General features: G+C 44.4%; 1 protein-coding gene across 4 annotated transcripts in view; it reads right to left on the reverse strand.

Moving 5' to 3' along the window:
* Positions 1-15,269, reverse strand: part of NCK2 (NCK adaptor protein 2) — a 154,981-nt gene that overhangs the window by 47,034 nt on the left and 92,678 nt on the right. The window contains exon 3 of one of the 4 annotated variants that reach the window (XM_023251543.2): positions 4,019-4,114. The exons of the other annotated variants lie outside the window; for them this stretch is intronic. The gene's annotated coding sequence lies outside the window, so the exon portion shown is untranslated. The remainder of the gene's footprint in view (positions 1-4,018; positions 4,115-15,269) is intronic. 4 annotated transcript variants of the gene reach the window in all.

A 15,269-nucleotide genomic window follows, 5' to 3' on the forward strand; every position in this document is an offset into this window, starting at 1 on the left:
TCTGAATTAGTATTTTTGTACTCTTTGGATAAATACCCAGCAGTGTGATTGCTGGATCATAGGGTAGTTCTAATTTTAACTTTTTGAGGGACCTCCATACTGCTTTCCACAGTGGCTACACCAGTTTGCATTCCCACCAATAGCACACAAGTGTTCCTTTGGGTGTCTTCTGTTTTTTTTTTTTTTTTTTTTTTTTTTTTTTAAGCCATTTCAACGTGGAGTTCAGTACCCTTCCCTCACCCTGCACATCACTCTGTATCCCACGAGCTGTTCGATCTCCTTTCTCTTTGCCAACACAGGTTGAAAAGGCCAGCTGGAGGCCCATTCTAGAGGAAACTGCATACTGGCCAGGAGTTCAGAATCCACCCCTTTTTATCAGGGGTCCAAGAGGAGCATGTTAGTTTCAGTTAAGAGTAAGTTGCTACAGCATGTAGGACATATTGGAATAGGAAGAGACGCAGTTAAATCAAGATTATTCCATAATAAAACTGGACGTACACGCTGACTTAATTTTCTAATATGGAAAAGCCTGAACAGAAGGAAGTCTGAAAAAGTACACTCTGACTGCTGATTGTTCGGTCAGAGATAGTATTTAGATTTAGTCTATGAATCACAGAGGTGAGATCCAAAGACTAAAGCACGTTTATCACTCCAGCTTAGGCAGTTCAGAAAAATCTCATTTTTGCCTTTGTTAACGATAGCTAATTAAGTTATCATGCAGGTCCAGCCAACAGAAACGAGAGCCACATATTTGCTATTATGTAGCCAGATCCTATCTTAAATGTCAGGTGGCCGCTCTAGAATAGAGCTTAGCAAGAATCTCCTGTCATACTGAATAAAAGAAACCCTCAGAGAATCTAACAAATGGGAAGCTGCTGTTTCAAGTTTTAGGTGGGAGAAGATTAAAAAAAAAAAAAAGAAAGAAAAGAAAAGCCTAGAATAGCTATAAAAACTTTCTTGGCTCAAAACTTTTCACTAATTCCTAAAATAACGCCGATCCTATTCCAGGACCCTATTTTCTTTTTAAAAATGATCCTGTTAACTGCATCTTGCTGGGTTACGGCTGGGTTATGTACTCCTTAAAACAGCCCCTGTTCCTAAAACACCCCAAAATGACCATAGCTGTTTCCGAAGAGGTCTCTGGGACCAAGCTGAACCACTCAGTCATAATGGCAAATAGAAGACGCGAGTCAAGGGCCTAGGATTCTAAGCTTAGCTAAACCATTCGTAGGCCCACCTTAGACTAGCTTATTCTGTAAAATGGAAATAACAATATTTGCCTAGCCTCATAAGATGCTTTTGATGCTCAGGAGAAGCATGATAATGTAGCGTTTAAGAGAGTGAGGCTTGGTGTCGTATGGACATCGATTGGAGTCCTGCGATGCCATGTTAGCTGCCTCTCGTATCCCATGGGATAATAACAGCACCTCACTTGGGAGCTCTTGAAGAAAGCCCTAAGCACACTGCCCAGCACAGGAAAGACTCATGGGGTGCCTGGGTGGCTCAGCCGGTTAAGTGTCCCACTTTGGCTCAGGTCACGACCTCACAGTCCGTGAGTTCGAGCCCCGTATCCAGCTCTGTGCTGTCAGCTCGGAGCCTGGAGCCTGCTTCGGATTCTGTGTCTCCCTCTCTCTCTCTCTCTCTCAAAAATAAATAAACATTAAAAAAAAAAAAAAAAAAAGACTCCAGAACAAGAGCTACAAGATAAAGAAGAGGTGAATTTATATACAACAGACTATCACTCAGCCATAAAAAAGGATGAGATCCTGCCATTTGTGACAACCTGGATGGACTTAGGGATTATTATGCTAAGTGAAATAAGTCAGACAGGGAAAGACAAATACCGTATGATTTCACGTGTGTGTGGACTCTATAAAACAAAACAAGCAAACCAAAAAGCAGACTCATGAATACGGAGATCAAACTGGTGGTTGCCAGAGAGGAAGTCAGCGGGGGAATGGACAAAATAGATGAAGGGGATTAAGCAGTGCAAACTTGCAATGATAAAATAAACAAGTCATGGATAAGGACAGCATAGAAATATAGTCAATAATATTCTAAGACTGTTTTATGGTGGCAGATGGTGACTACTCTTACTCGTAGTTGAGCCCTGGGTAATTAACATACAGAACTGTTGAATCAATACATTGTATCCCTGAAACTAACGTAACATTGTATGTCAATTACACTTCAAAAAAAAAAAAAAAAAGAATGAGAATTACAGTCCTAATTAAATCCCTCTGTATACTGCAGCACACTGTACAAAGGTAAGGGGGGGACTATGTTCTAGTGACCCTTTCCTTCATTCAGTCAGGATTTACTAAGCACTTACTATGCAGCAGACAGCCTTCCAAAGCACCAGGGTTCCTTGCTGAGCAAGACAGACCCCGGTGTCTGTTCTCTTGTGATTTAAGTCCTAGGTACCTGGAGTTCCTTTTCAGAGACACCTCCCCTGGCCTCCCCATCTAAGGCAGTATCACTGTCCAGCCTCGCCTCTCCAGAGGTCACTGAGTGGACAACATTGCTTCTTCCGAATCGCACCACCTGAGGTTACCTGTTTTTGTATTTACTGTCTGGGAGACCTCATTGTGTGACAGTGGCTGTTTAGGCTTTAGCCGCCTGGTTTGATGGGAAGCTCAAGGATAAGGTAGACTGATGATTCAAGGTTACCAGACATGTGCTTCATTTACCCTTCTACCAACAAAGCAATTTAGCCCACTGCAGAAAACACCAGGGTCGCAGAGCTCTAAGAAACTGCCAATCCCACTTTGCAATATAAAACTGACATGGACGAATAGGATTTCTTGAACTTAAGTCAAAGTATGCAGACAGCTAAATAGACCAAAAGGGTGTAACTTTTTACCCCCAGAATATTAACTTGGAGTTTCAGAAAAATACATACATGCACTTGTGGATATAGACATATCAAAATACATGTGTCTGTGAGCAAATAATTGGTTTAGAGAGTAATCTTGAAAGAAAAGAAGACTACAGGAAAAGAATTGTTGCCCTCCCTACCTTGATTTTCCAACATATAGTCTGAATTACTTGAATAAACTGATCTATTTCACTGTGGTTCTAAACGACTTTTTTTCCTTTGTAATATTTCATTCCTTCAATGCAGTCAAGAAATGAGTATGGAAACTCACTCAAATATAGGCTTTTGGCTGATGAGAGAAGAAGGATAATAGCCCCCACACTCCCCTCCTCAGCCACCAAATGTGTCTGCATCCAAATGCCTGCAAACCTGTGAATGTATTAGATTGCATGGCAGAGGGTAATTAAGGTTGCTCATCAGCTCATTTTGAGAGGGGGAGATTATCCTGGATTAGCCAGGTGGGTCCAAAGCAATCTCGAAGGTCCTTGTATCAGCAGGAGAGGGAGGCAGAAGGGTCAGAAATGTGGTTCATTTGAAGACAGGAAGGTACGACTAGCCAAGGGATAAGGATACCTCTAGAAAGTAGGGGGAAAAACAAGGAACAGATTCTCCTCTAGAGCCCCCAGAAGGAATGCAGCCTTGTGGAAACCCTGATTTTAGCTTTGTGAGCCTGGGTTTTTGGACTTCTGACCTCCAGAACTGTTAAGAGGATAAAATTTGGGCTGTCTTAAGCCACCGAGTTTGTGGTGAGTTGCTTTAGCAGCCAACAGAAAAACCCATGCAGGGACGCTTGGGTGGCTCACTCAGTGAAAAGTCCAACTCCTGGTTTTGGCTCAGGTCATGATCTCACGGTGTGTGAGTTCAGGCCCCACGTTGACAGTTTGGAGACTGCTTGGGATTCTCTCTCTCCCTCTCTCTCTAAAAAGAAACAAACAAACAAATATCTAAAAAAAAAAAAAAAAAGGAAAGCCCACATAGTGACCTTAGCAAGGTCAGTCCAAAAAGGCAATACCTTCTATGTATTCCCTCATTTATTACAATGTTTTCCTCCCTCGGTGTGTATCGGCAAATATTTTTAAACAGTACATTCATATTAAGGAGATCCACCCAAAGAAGCAGTCCCAGAAACAAGTGAAATACCTTATAACTTCTTTACTAAAGTTTCAAATTGTGCTGTAAGTAAGACTTGCCAGATGCCCACTAATTTGACAGGAGTTGGCAGAAACCTGTGGTATCCTGTGGGGGAACAGAAAGACCAGTTGGTGGCTTTTTACAAGCAGGATCACTAATTACAGCTAATACACTTCAACTTTAAGTAGGACACAATATGGAATCCGGTGGCCGTTCCAACTCTCAGTAAGTTAATTAAGCCGTGACAAGAGTCAAGGTCTTACTACTTCCCTAAGGCACAAAAATACACTACATGTAAAAGAGAAAATAAACAATAGCGCTAGGCTCTCCACACTGTTTTTCCACAGAGGTGGAGGGGTGCCAGTACAGGATGCCAACGGAGTGGCTAAGGGGTGCACGGGTGTACCCGAGCAACGACATTCACCTTGTACACGCACAACACTGTTTCAGATGTGCTAGCTCATCAAATGTTTACAACAACCTTCGGAAACTGAAGTTATCTACAGATATAGGCAAGGAACGATAAACCTGGAGCATAATTAAATAGCTTGTCCAAATCCACAAAGCTATAAAGGGCCTGCGTGGGGATTCCAAGTGCCTAGAACGGTCTCATCACAAAGCTCAGGCTTTATACCCATGATCCTCTACGACCCGGGAATGTTCCCCGGTAGAATTTTGCAGCATGGCTGAAGAAAGAAATCCCTAGGGCAAGGCGGATACGAATAAGCAAGACATGAATTTCAATTTCTTTTTGATGGACTGGTAAATGAGAATGAGATGAGAGAAAGAGACAGTAGCTCCCAGTCTTCCAGGTGTGATCTGGGAAGGCCTTGTTGGCTTTTTAATATCCTATTGGAGGAGGGGTACAGGAAGGCTAGACCAGCTGCAAGGGAAGTTTCCCGATTCCAAAACACAAAGTTGAAGAGTTCAGTTCCTCCCGTGGTGCAGGAGCAGGCCCATGGGTATATACTGTTGTCACCCCAAGCAGATGGCCACCTCCCTGCAGCTGCTCCTGCTAAGCGTGGCTGAACAGGATAGGGCACAGACTTCCAAGGTAGTAAGAGCCTGGTGGCTTTCACTCCATGGCTTATTTTGGAGAGGGTCTTTTTTAGGATTTGTTTCCTAATTGTATTGGATGACAGTCAAAGCCTGTAAAGTCTCTACATCTTTGTATGTGTGAAGGTTTCCTTTGTGATTGTTCCTCTCCAGTTGGGGAAGGCTGGGTTTAAAATCCAGTTTCAGCACCAACCCGGCAGGTGACTGTGGGGGAAGTTGCCTAACTTCTCTGACCTCCATTGCTGTGTTTGAAGATGGGGTCGGAGCTTCTGTGAGGCTGAAATCAAATGATCCACAGGAAGTAAGTTAACAGTAAGTTAACAGGTAGTAACCACTACCTGGTCCATGCTGGATAATCGTTAGACATTCTGGTTCCCCCTACATCATGAGATGCCAAATCACAAGACTCAGTAGACTCGAATGTAGCTTGTTTACAGGGATTCAAAAAACACGTTGCCCTAGATTATGACAGCGCCATTTAAAAAGAGTGGCATGAGGGAATTTAAAATAACCATAAGACCAGTGCTCTAAGGTAGTGTCATCAAATTGGGATGCCAGAGCACCATCAATCCTATGCTGGAAGTTTTACAAGGAGGTCCCAACAGATCTTGGGTGCACCCAGCTCCTGCTGTGGCTAATCTGAATGATATCTGCTTGTATTCAGCCAAGAGAGAATTGTCACGTGTCCATGGCACTTAACCACAATACATTTTATAGGCAAGTTAAGTGTAGCCAAGTTATTTCCAAAACATAAAGCATTTGTTGATGTTACTGAAGGGAACCAGTGAAAAGAGATTCCTAAACATCCAAGATGGAAGGTGGCTGGCTTTTTTTTCCTCCTCCGCTGCTGCCTGCTGCTTCCTGGTGCTCCTGGCCCCTCCCCAACCCCTGGGGCTCTGCAAGCGAGCTCACTTTGCACTGATGGTTCCAGGGCTCTTGCTCCCTGGTGTCTATGTCTCCGAGGGCAGCTCTGCATCACACCGGCATTTCCACCTGCCCACTGGACCTAGCCTCATTGACCCAGAGCGGCATTTATCACCTTTTTAAAGACTGATTACAGTATTAGTAGAAGCTCAAGCACACAATATGCCATATGATTTATTTTTTAAACTGTGGCAAAACACACATAACATAAAATTTAACCATTTCTACTAATTTTAAGTGTACAGGTCCAGTGGCATTAAGTACATTTACACTGTTCAGCCTCGATCTCCAGAGCTTTTTCATCTTCTCAGACTGCAACCAGGTTGCCATTATTCACTAATTTCCCATCCCCCTCCCCTGGCAACCACCACTCCACCTTCTAGCTCTATGATTGTGATGATTCTAGGGACCTCACGTAAGTGGGATCATACAGCGTCTGTCCTTTGTGTCTGGCTTATTTCACTCAGTATAAAGTCCTCAAGGTTCCTCTACCTTATGGCAGGTGTCAGAATTTCCCTCCTTTGTAAGCCTAAAAAATATTTCACCATAGGTATTATACCGCATTTTGTTTATCCATCCACCCATCCATCGATGGACACATGGCTTACTTCCACCTCTGGATTATTATGAGTAGCACTGCTATGAATGTGAACGTGCGACTATTTCTTTGAGACTCAGCTTTTAATTCTTTGGGGCATATATCCCAAAGTGGGTGGGGTCATGTGATCATTCCATTTTTATTTTTTGAGGAACCTCCAAACTATCTTCTGTAATGGGTGTACCATTTTACATTCCCACCAGCAGTGAACAAGAGTTCCAATTTCTCCACATCCTCACCAATGTTTGTTATTTTGTTGTTTTTTTGTTTTGTTTTGTTGCTGTTGTTTTTAATGTTTACTTATTTTTGAGAGAGACAGAGACAGAGCATGAGCCAGGGAGGGGCAGAGAGAGAGGAAGGCACAGAATCCGAAGCAGGCTCCAGGCTCTGAGCTGTCAGCACAGAGCCAGACACGGGGCTCAAACTCACCAACCGCAAGATCGTGACCTGAACCGAAGTCAGATGCTTAACCAACTGAGCTACCCAGGTGCCCCAATTTTGTTTTGTTTTTGATAGCAGCCATCATACTGGATGCGAGGCACAAATAATTTCTTAAGCGAACTTTCTTTTTACTGGATCCTGAACAAGATTTATTAGTGGATGGCAATTCTCAAGAAAAAGAAAGTTTTATACTTTATAATAAAGCTTGGATTTTCTGCTATACCCCATCCCCGTCTTTTTTTTCTTTTTAAGTGAATACTGCTAATTTATCCTTACTCTCAGGATCAGATCATCTCTCAAACTGAGCCATATTAACAAAAATATCTTCAAATGTGAGTTTGCAGAAGTTTGTCACCAAGCAACTAATTTTACTATGTGAAATCCCTGACACAACCAGAATTCCAAACACTAGACTAATAAGTCAATATGAGTCATTAGTGCCTAGGAAATTTGACAAAAGAAATAGAATTGGGAGTTCTGTTGCTGCAACAGAAACTGGGAAATGCTATTTTTTTTTTTTTACTCTTTTTATACATAATTTACCACTCAGGCCCTGAGAGTATCCATTTTGCTAACCTTTGCTAACCTCTGTCAGTTTCTTCATGAGCGTCTTAGACATTCAGCACACTGAGAAGAAGGTTATGAACGTTAATTTAGCCCAAGTACCACCATTTTGGAGACTCACTGTCAACATAACAAGCCAATTTCATTATACAGCATTAATTGTAAAACACATGGACTTGGAACCAACACGGTCTTCCATCGGCCTGGAAGACATCACAGTAACGGGGTCAAGAGACAAAGGAGAGCAATGGAAAAATACCCCCACCCCCAAAGGTAAACTTGTAGCAGTAGAGCCAGAAAGTGGTTGCCAGTAGCTGGGAAGGTGGAAGGAACAGGGAGGATTAGGTTTAGGTAAAAAGGATATAAGCTTTTATAGCTCTAAGATGAATAAGGTCTGACATCTCCCATAGAGCACAGTGACTACAGTTGGTAACACTGTGTTGCATAAGTGAAATTGGCTAAGAGAGAACTTAAATGTTCTCACCAAAAAAAGAACGAAATATGTGAGGTGATGGATGTTTTAATTAACATCTAGGTGGGGAGAATCCTTTCACAACATATATGGAAAATGATGGCACCATGATGTACACTTTAAGTACCTTCCAATTTTATTAGCCAGTTATACCTCAATAAAGCTGAAATTAAAAAAAGAAGAAAAGAAAAACGCTCGTCTGTGAAAATGGACACTGATCTCTGGCAAAATTTGGCCCTCCTTTCCAATGCCACGAGAGTGTGAAGTGTTTTCACGATGCACACCCACTGCTCTCAAAGTAGACAAATAGCCATCGGTCACCATTTCTAAGAGTTTATTGGGCTTTGCTATTTTTTTCCCCACAAAAGTAATTGTAACTGTTATAACTTAAATATCTATTTCATAAATATATCATAACGTAAATGCCAGGAGCTTCCTTGGTTCTTACTAATGAATTCAGCTACACTAATCAATACCTGACCTTCTTCCTTACCACTTTATTATTCACAATCCTCCGCCTAATTCTAAAACCACACAAGACTAAAACAAGAAGCACAGTGATTTTAAAAACAGTCCATATTATCAAGGTCTTACAGTGTCCAAATGTAATTAAGCTGCCCAAATCATTTTAGGTCTTCAGATATACATGGTTTATGCCTACATTCCTCAATATTCCAGGTTTTCAATTTTCCTGCTTAATGGCGAGAAAAAAATTACAGAAAGCCCCTCTGTATCTAGCCCTGGGGATGGGGACCTTCACCCATCATGCTCAGGATGGAGCCTGGCCCAGGTCAGGGACCTAGTACATGAGGGGATACCTGGCTACTCTGGGTTTACTCACTACACAGACACCCCTACAAATGCTTTTGTAAAGATAAGTGCAGATATTTATTCCAAACATATCATTGTTTTACGGAAGTCTTTCCCGTCATTCAAGAAAACAGAAGGAGAAAATAAGAATTTCTATCATCTGTGCCTGGTTTTTTGAAATAAAAAAAATTATTATTTTTTTATTTTTCAGAATAGTTTCAGTTCCCCCTCTTATTAACATCTTACATTAGAATGGTACATTTGGGCAATTAATAAACCAATACTGATGCGTTATTATCTAGAGTTCATATTTTATGCGGATGGCCTTGGGTTTTGCCTAAGTCCTTTTTTAAAATCGCCATTCCACTGGGAAGACCACATCACAGTCAGTCCTCATGTCTCCTTAGGCTCCTCTTGGCTGTGACAATTTCTCAGACTTGGCTCGTCTTGATGACCTTTCCAGTTTTGAGGGATAGCCGCCAGGTCTTTGTAATTTGTAGAAGGTCCTCAGCTGGGATATGTCTGGTTTCTCCCCAGCAGAGTTGTGTTATGGCTTTGGGAGGAAGAGCACAGAGGGGAGATGCCATTTTCATCACATAGGTATCAAGGGTAGATGCTACCCACTGACTCATCACTGTTGATGTTGACGGTGACGGCCGGCTGAGGTGTGTCTGTCAGGGTTTCCCACTTCTGAGTCACTCTGCCTCCTCTCCATACAGAGCCTTCTGGAAGGACACCTCTAAGCACCGCGCACCCAAGAGTCGGGATCTGTGCTCCACCTTCCTGAGGAAGAGTGTCTCCACAAGTTATTTGGTATTCCACACAGGAAATCTGTCTCTTTCCCGGTTTTAAAATTTATTCATTTATCTGTATCAGTGGAAACTTCTAGATATTTATTTTGTACCTTGGGCTACATTCCAATATTACTTATGTTGTTGCTTCAACTGTTCTAACTTGGGCTGTTGGGCACTCTGATTTCAGTCGGCTCCTGTGTTCCTTTGACATTCCACCATCGTTGTGAGTTTGCGTGTATGTATGAATGTGTGTGTTCTGAGCATTCAGAACACATCCTTACTTTCTAGCATCACAACATACGCCAGGCTTATCCTGTAGATCTCCTGCCCCAGTCTCAGAATCAACATGGCTGATGTTATAGTAAAATCAGTCTCTACATCCCACCTGGTGTGCATTTTCCACATGAGCGTTCTCCTGTGCTGCCTCTAGCCCAGTTCCTGGATCACAGTACCGTCGAAGAAAGCAAAGAAACCATTCTGCGGGACTATTGCCGTCTGGCTTTGACTAGCCTTCCCTTCTGCTGAGCAGTGCTGTTAACGAATACCTCTCACTGGTTCCTAACATAGTTCTCACTTTGTCTGCCTTGGTGACTACCCCCACCCCCTCCACAGACTCAGTCACCTTCTCCCACCAGCCTTGGCTGGGTCCCATCCCCTCTCCTCGCCACACAGGCCTCCCTGATCCCACCTACAGCCTGCGGTGCCTACTTCATGCTACCGCAAGCATGATTATTTTTACTCCTGACCTAGGTGAGCCAAAAGTTGGTGACATATGCCAAGAGCCGCTCAAGAGATCTCAGGTGCCATAAATCAGGAGTCTGACATGGCTGCCACAAGTACCAAGGAACCATCTAGAAGACTCTGGTAGCGCCTACTCCATACCTGCCCCAGGGCAGCCGAATATGGCCCCAGAGGCACTCACAACCTGCTGACCAGTCCCATTTTTATATTTCTGATCACCGGCCCGAGCAAGCCTTCAGTGCCACCTGGCAGCTTACTCTGTGTCCCAAGTGACTCCTCTCTCCGTCTGTGAGGGGTCTGTTTCAGATCCTCCTCCCTCCACTCACATGCCCACCCTCCACCCCCAGTCTCGGTTGATGAATGACTTTGCTTGCCTCTTATTTTCCTGAGAGAAACAGAAGCAGTCGGAAGGCCACCCATGTACCTGTGCCTCTGAACAGGCCACTGTCCCTTTTGTTCCTGGCACGAGCATCTGGGTGCCCTTCTGAGCTCTGCCCTTCTCTGTGCACTGGATGCCACCCCTCTGCCCCTGGAGGAATCTGCTCTACTGTGTCACGAATACTCCTCTCATTTCTGGATTCCCTCACCGGCACGCTGACAGCTGACAGTGTCCATCAGCCCCTCTTGAGTGCATCCCTCACTTGGCTTCTGGGCAATCACACAGCCCTGCTTCTCCCCTCCCTGATTCCCCCTTCTCAGTCTCCCCTCTGGCTCCTATGTTGCTTGTGACAGAGATGGCAGGAGCAACCAGGCTGTCTGGGAGCCCCTATTCCATCTGCCTGCGGCCCGGATGACTCCGCCCGTCCTCCTGCTTCTGAGTGCCATTGCGATGCGTGTCACTTCCAAAACTGTCGCCACCCCTGCTCTCACCCGAATCGCCAGACTACTCCACCCAAGTGACCACTGGATGCGTCCACCTGGATGTCTAATGTGGCCCTCCTGCTGTACACGCCTTAAAACAACTCTTCATTCTCCCCACCAGAAACAAAAGAAAACGAATCAAGTCAACAACAACAAAACCCTCCTGTGTCTCCCACCGGTGTTCCCTTCTGAGCAAATGACAAACCCTTCATCCAGTTGCTCGTCAAGCCAAAAACCTTGGAGCCATTCCAGCCTCGTCTCCGGCACCACCAGAGCCTGCGGGCTCACCCCCAAACAATGTCTCGGATCCACTGACATTGACTCGCCCCCTCCACCGCCCTGCTCCAAGCCAGCAGCCCCCTCTTCTCCTGACTGTGTGACTTTCTCCTCACTGGTCTCTCTGGGTTTACCCTCCACCGCCCCCTGCCCCATCCCCAGCCTGTTTCCCTAACACTGGCTTTGCAAGACAAGTATATGTACGAGGGCAGGGATCTGGGTCACTCCTTTGTGCAAATCTTACTACAGCTTCCTGTCACGTTACAACAGAATTCAAAGCCTTCAGGAAGGCCTCAAATAACTTGACCTTGGGCTCGTTTTCTCCATGTTCCTATCCTCCTGTCCCTCACGCTTCGCTGTTCCTCAGAACGACCAGGTGAACTCTTGCCTTGGGGTCTTTGCACTGTGCCCGCCGCCTGCAATGCTGTTCCCCCAATAGCTGCAGACTCTTTGTCCCCTTGCTTTGCTCAAACCTCTGTCCAAATGTCACCTTCCTTGCTCCAAGCCTTCTCTCCTTCGTATCCCATCCCCGATTAAATTCAACTCTCAGCCAAGTCCAGTCTGTCCCACCTTTTTTTCTTTTTTTAAAGTTTATTTTTATTTATATGGAGAGAGAGAGATAGAGAGCAAGTGAGGGAGGGGCAGAGAGAGAGGGAAACAGAATCCCAAGCCAGCTCCATGCTGTCCGCACAGAGCCTGATGCGGGGCTCGAACTCGCCAACTGCAAACTGTGAGATCCTGACCTGAGCCGAAATCAGGAGTTGGAGGTTTAACCGACTGAGCCACCCAGGCGCCCCCAGTCTGCCCCACCTTATCTAAAACAACTGCTGTATTCTCTCCATCCCCTCGCTCTGTTTTCTTGTTTCCATCCCACTTGCCAGAACTTCAGGCGTGTCTTTATTGATTGTCTATTTTCTCCCACAGAATGTAATTCCTTGAGGACAAGGACTTTGTGTCCTTGTAAACAGAGCATTTGAAGAGGGCCTGAGCCTATGCATGTACCCAGCAAGCATCTGAAGGGGTGAATTGATGGATGGCCCACGGATGTTCTTTTATCAGTGGCTGTTGACGGCCTCCAGCAGAAGAATCCACTCGTGGGTAGGAGACACTGAGAGGCTGTTGTGTCCTATCCTGAAGGCCTGGTTTGCAGTTGCATTCAAACTTAAGGTACTTCATCTAAAACGATCTCACTTTTTGAGACGGCCATTGTTCTTCTACATAATAAGAGCTCTTGACTCATGACGGAGGTCACAGAAGATTTCCAATGAAAAATTTAAATTTCATACTATTCAGCTACTTTGAGTAGAAGGATAAAAGTACATGGGATAGGCATACATATTCATGAAATGCCGATCAATAACGAGGAGTAAATCTTCCAGCTCTTTCTAGCAACTGATTCGTGCAGCAACAGAGAATGAAAGATTTGAGCCTCGGCAAGCCCACGAAGCGTCGGAGAACGCACAGCCCAAAACCAGATTACACACCTGGCCAAGGCAACTGAAGCACTGTTAATACAATTCCAGCATTGAAAACCTTTGTATGTCTCCTTCTCAACCCCCTATCTCAAAATAGGCAGTTGAACACTGAAAACACTGAAACGACACAAAATGGATGTGGCCCTCTCAGCAGAGCCAGAAGAATGCAAGATGCCCTTTTACGTGAAAGCATTAAAGTTTGTAACTAGTGGTTATCCATTGCTGGCACAATAAAAGAACGTCTGGATTCTCGATTGAGAAGGAATTCTCGACTTTCACAGATTGAAACATGATGAAATACACTTGTAAAGAAACCGCCATAAGCACCACACATAATGACAAAGGACTGGTATTTAGAATACATAAAAAGTCCAAGAAAAAGATCAACAGCTTGACTGAAAGCAAAGGACACGGTCATTGCACAGAAGGGCAGCACACACGGGGAGCACATATACAAAAAGCTCCACTGCATTCATAATTTGTGATCGTAGTAAGTGAGATGCCATTTGACTCCAGATGGATTAAAAATGCACAAGGTTGAGGATACAGGTGTTCGGAAGGCTGTGGAGCAACAGGAACCCTCACATTCTGCTGGAGAAACCGAAATGGAGTAACCGCTTTGGAAGACAGTTTGGTATTTTCCTTTAAGCTGAACGTGGCACACCGTGCAAGGTGGTAATTCCACTCCAAGTCGTGGGTGGTAGAGAAAGTGGCTCATGTGTGTCGGGGCACCTGCCCAGCAGTGCTCACAGCAGCACTGCTTATGACATTAAAGAAGAGAAACAGAGCATCCAAACAAGGGGAGAAGGGAGAAAGGTGTGCACGGTCACACGACTCGGTACCGTACGGCAGTGAAACAGAAGCAAGCCGCCCCAAATCACTTTGATGACTCCCAGACACCATGATGAGTAGGGAAAAGAGGCAAAGGACCCTACACGGTTCCGTTTTCAGAAAGCCCTGAAACCAGCCAACAAAACACCGTTGTTTAGGCTTACCTATGTATATAGTGAAATGAGCTTCAAAAAGTAAGGGAATGAGGGTGCCTGGTTGGCACAGTCAGGAGAGTGAGCAACTCAATCTCAGGGTTGTGAGTTCACGCCCCACATTCAGCATAGAAATTACAAAAAAAAAAAAAAAAAGAAGAAGAAGAAGAAAAAGAAGCAAGGGAATGGAAAGTTGAGTAAATAAATAAGTGGGAGAGAAAAGACAAACGTCACCAGAGGAATTCCAAATAAATTATATAGCTCCTCCTTCTCAAGGATCGGGAGCTTAACCTGCTCACTTACGTGGGGGCTGCACTCAGACCTCCTCCCAAGGAAGACAGCCTGAGAAGGCCACAAGGAGGAACTCTAGAGTGGAGAACCCTAACAGGCAGCCTCTGCCGGCTGGTTAAGGCCAAGGGCATATTAATAAGGCAGATGGACAGCACATACCCTGGGGAGTATGTGATGAAAAATGCCACTTTACCCCTATGGTCATCCTCCAAAAAACCCATAACTCCAGCCTAACAATGAGAATAACTACCAGCTAAATCCCAACCGAGGAACACCTGACAAGTGTTGTCCAGGTCACCCAAACCAAGGAAGTCTCAGGGGTGGTCACAGCCTTAGGACACAGGACAACTAAATGTACTGTGCTCTCCTGGATAGGATTCTCCATACCTGGTGATTTTCAATACTCTGAAGTGTACTTTGATATTAATATAGCCATTCCTGCCTTTCATTTGATAATGCTTAATGTTTACATGGTATAGATTTTTCCATCCTTTTATTGTCAACACATACGCATACACATATACATGTACATACATACATGCATATAAACTATCTCTAAAGTGTTCCAGGATATGACGGGAGAGACAGAAGCTCCTGAGAACACAGGACATTTACTTGGTCGTTTTTGTGCTAAAATGGAGGGGTACTGTAGGGACGAGTTAGGAATGGCCCAAACCCAGGGGTCCTATAACTGTGCAAAGAGTTCAGAACCCTATACCAAGTAACCCATTTGAAATTGGGCTCTAATTTGAGAATAAGCAATTTCTGCTTTACTCAGTTCTATTTTTTGCAAGAAAAAAAAAAGCCCAAGTCATCAGGTACTCTATACAGCAGCCTCTTTGAGTTTTCCATTACTGAGACCATCAAAATGACAAGCTTCCCCACAAACATCATCCATCCTGCAAGCAAAACATCTGAGGAGACAGGACTGGGCCTCATGCGGTCAGCCTCTAAGGGACATACATTTTCATGCC

The sequence above is a fragment of the Felis catus genome, chromosome A3, assembly GCF_018350175.1.
Source record: "Felis catus isolate Fca126 chromosome A3, F.catus_Fca126_mat1.0, whole genome shotgun sequence".
Taxonomy (NCBI): Eukaryota; Metazoa; Chordata; class Mammalia; order Carnivora; family Felidae; genus Felis; species Felis catus.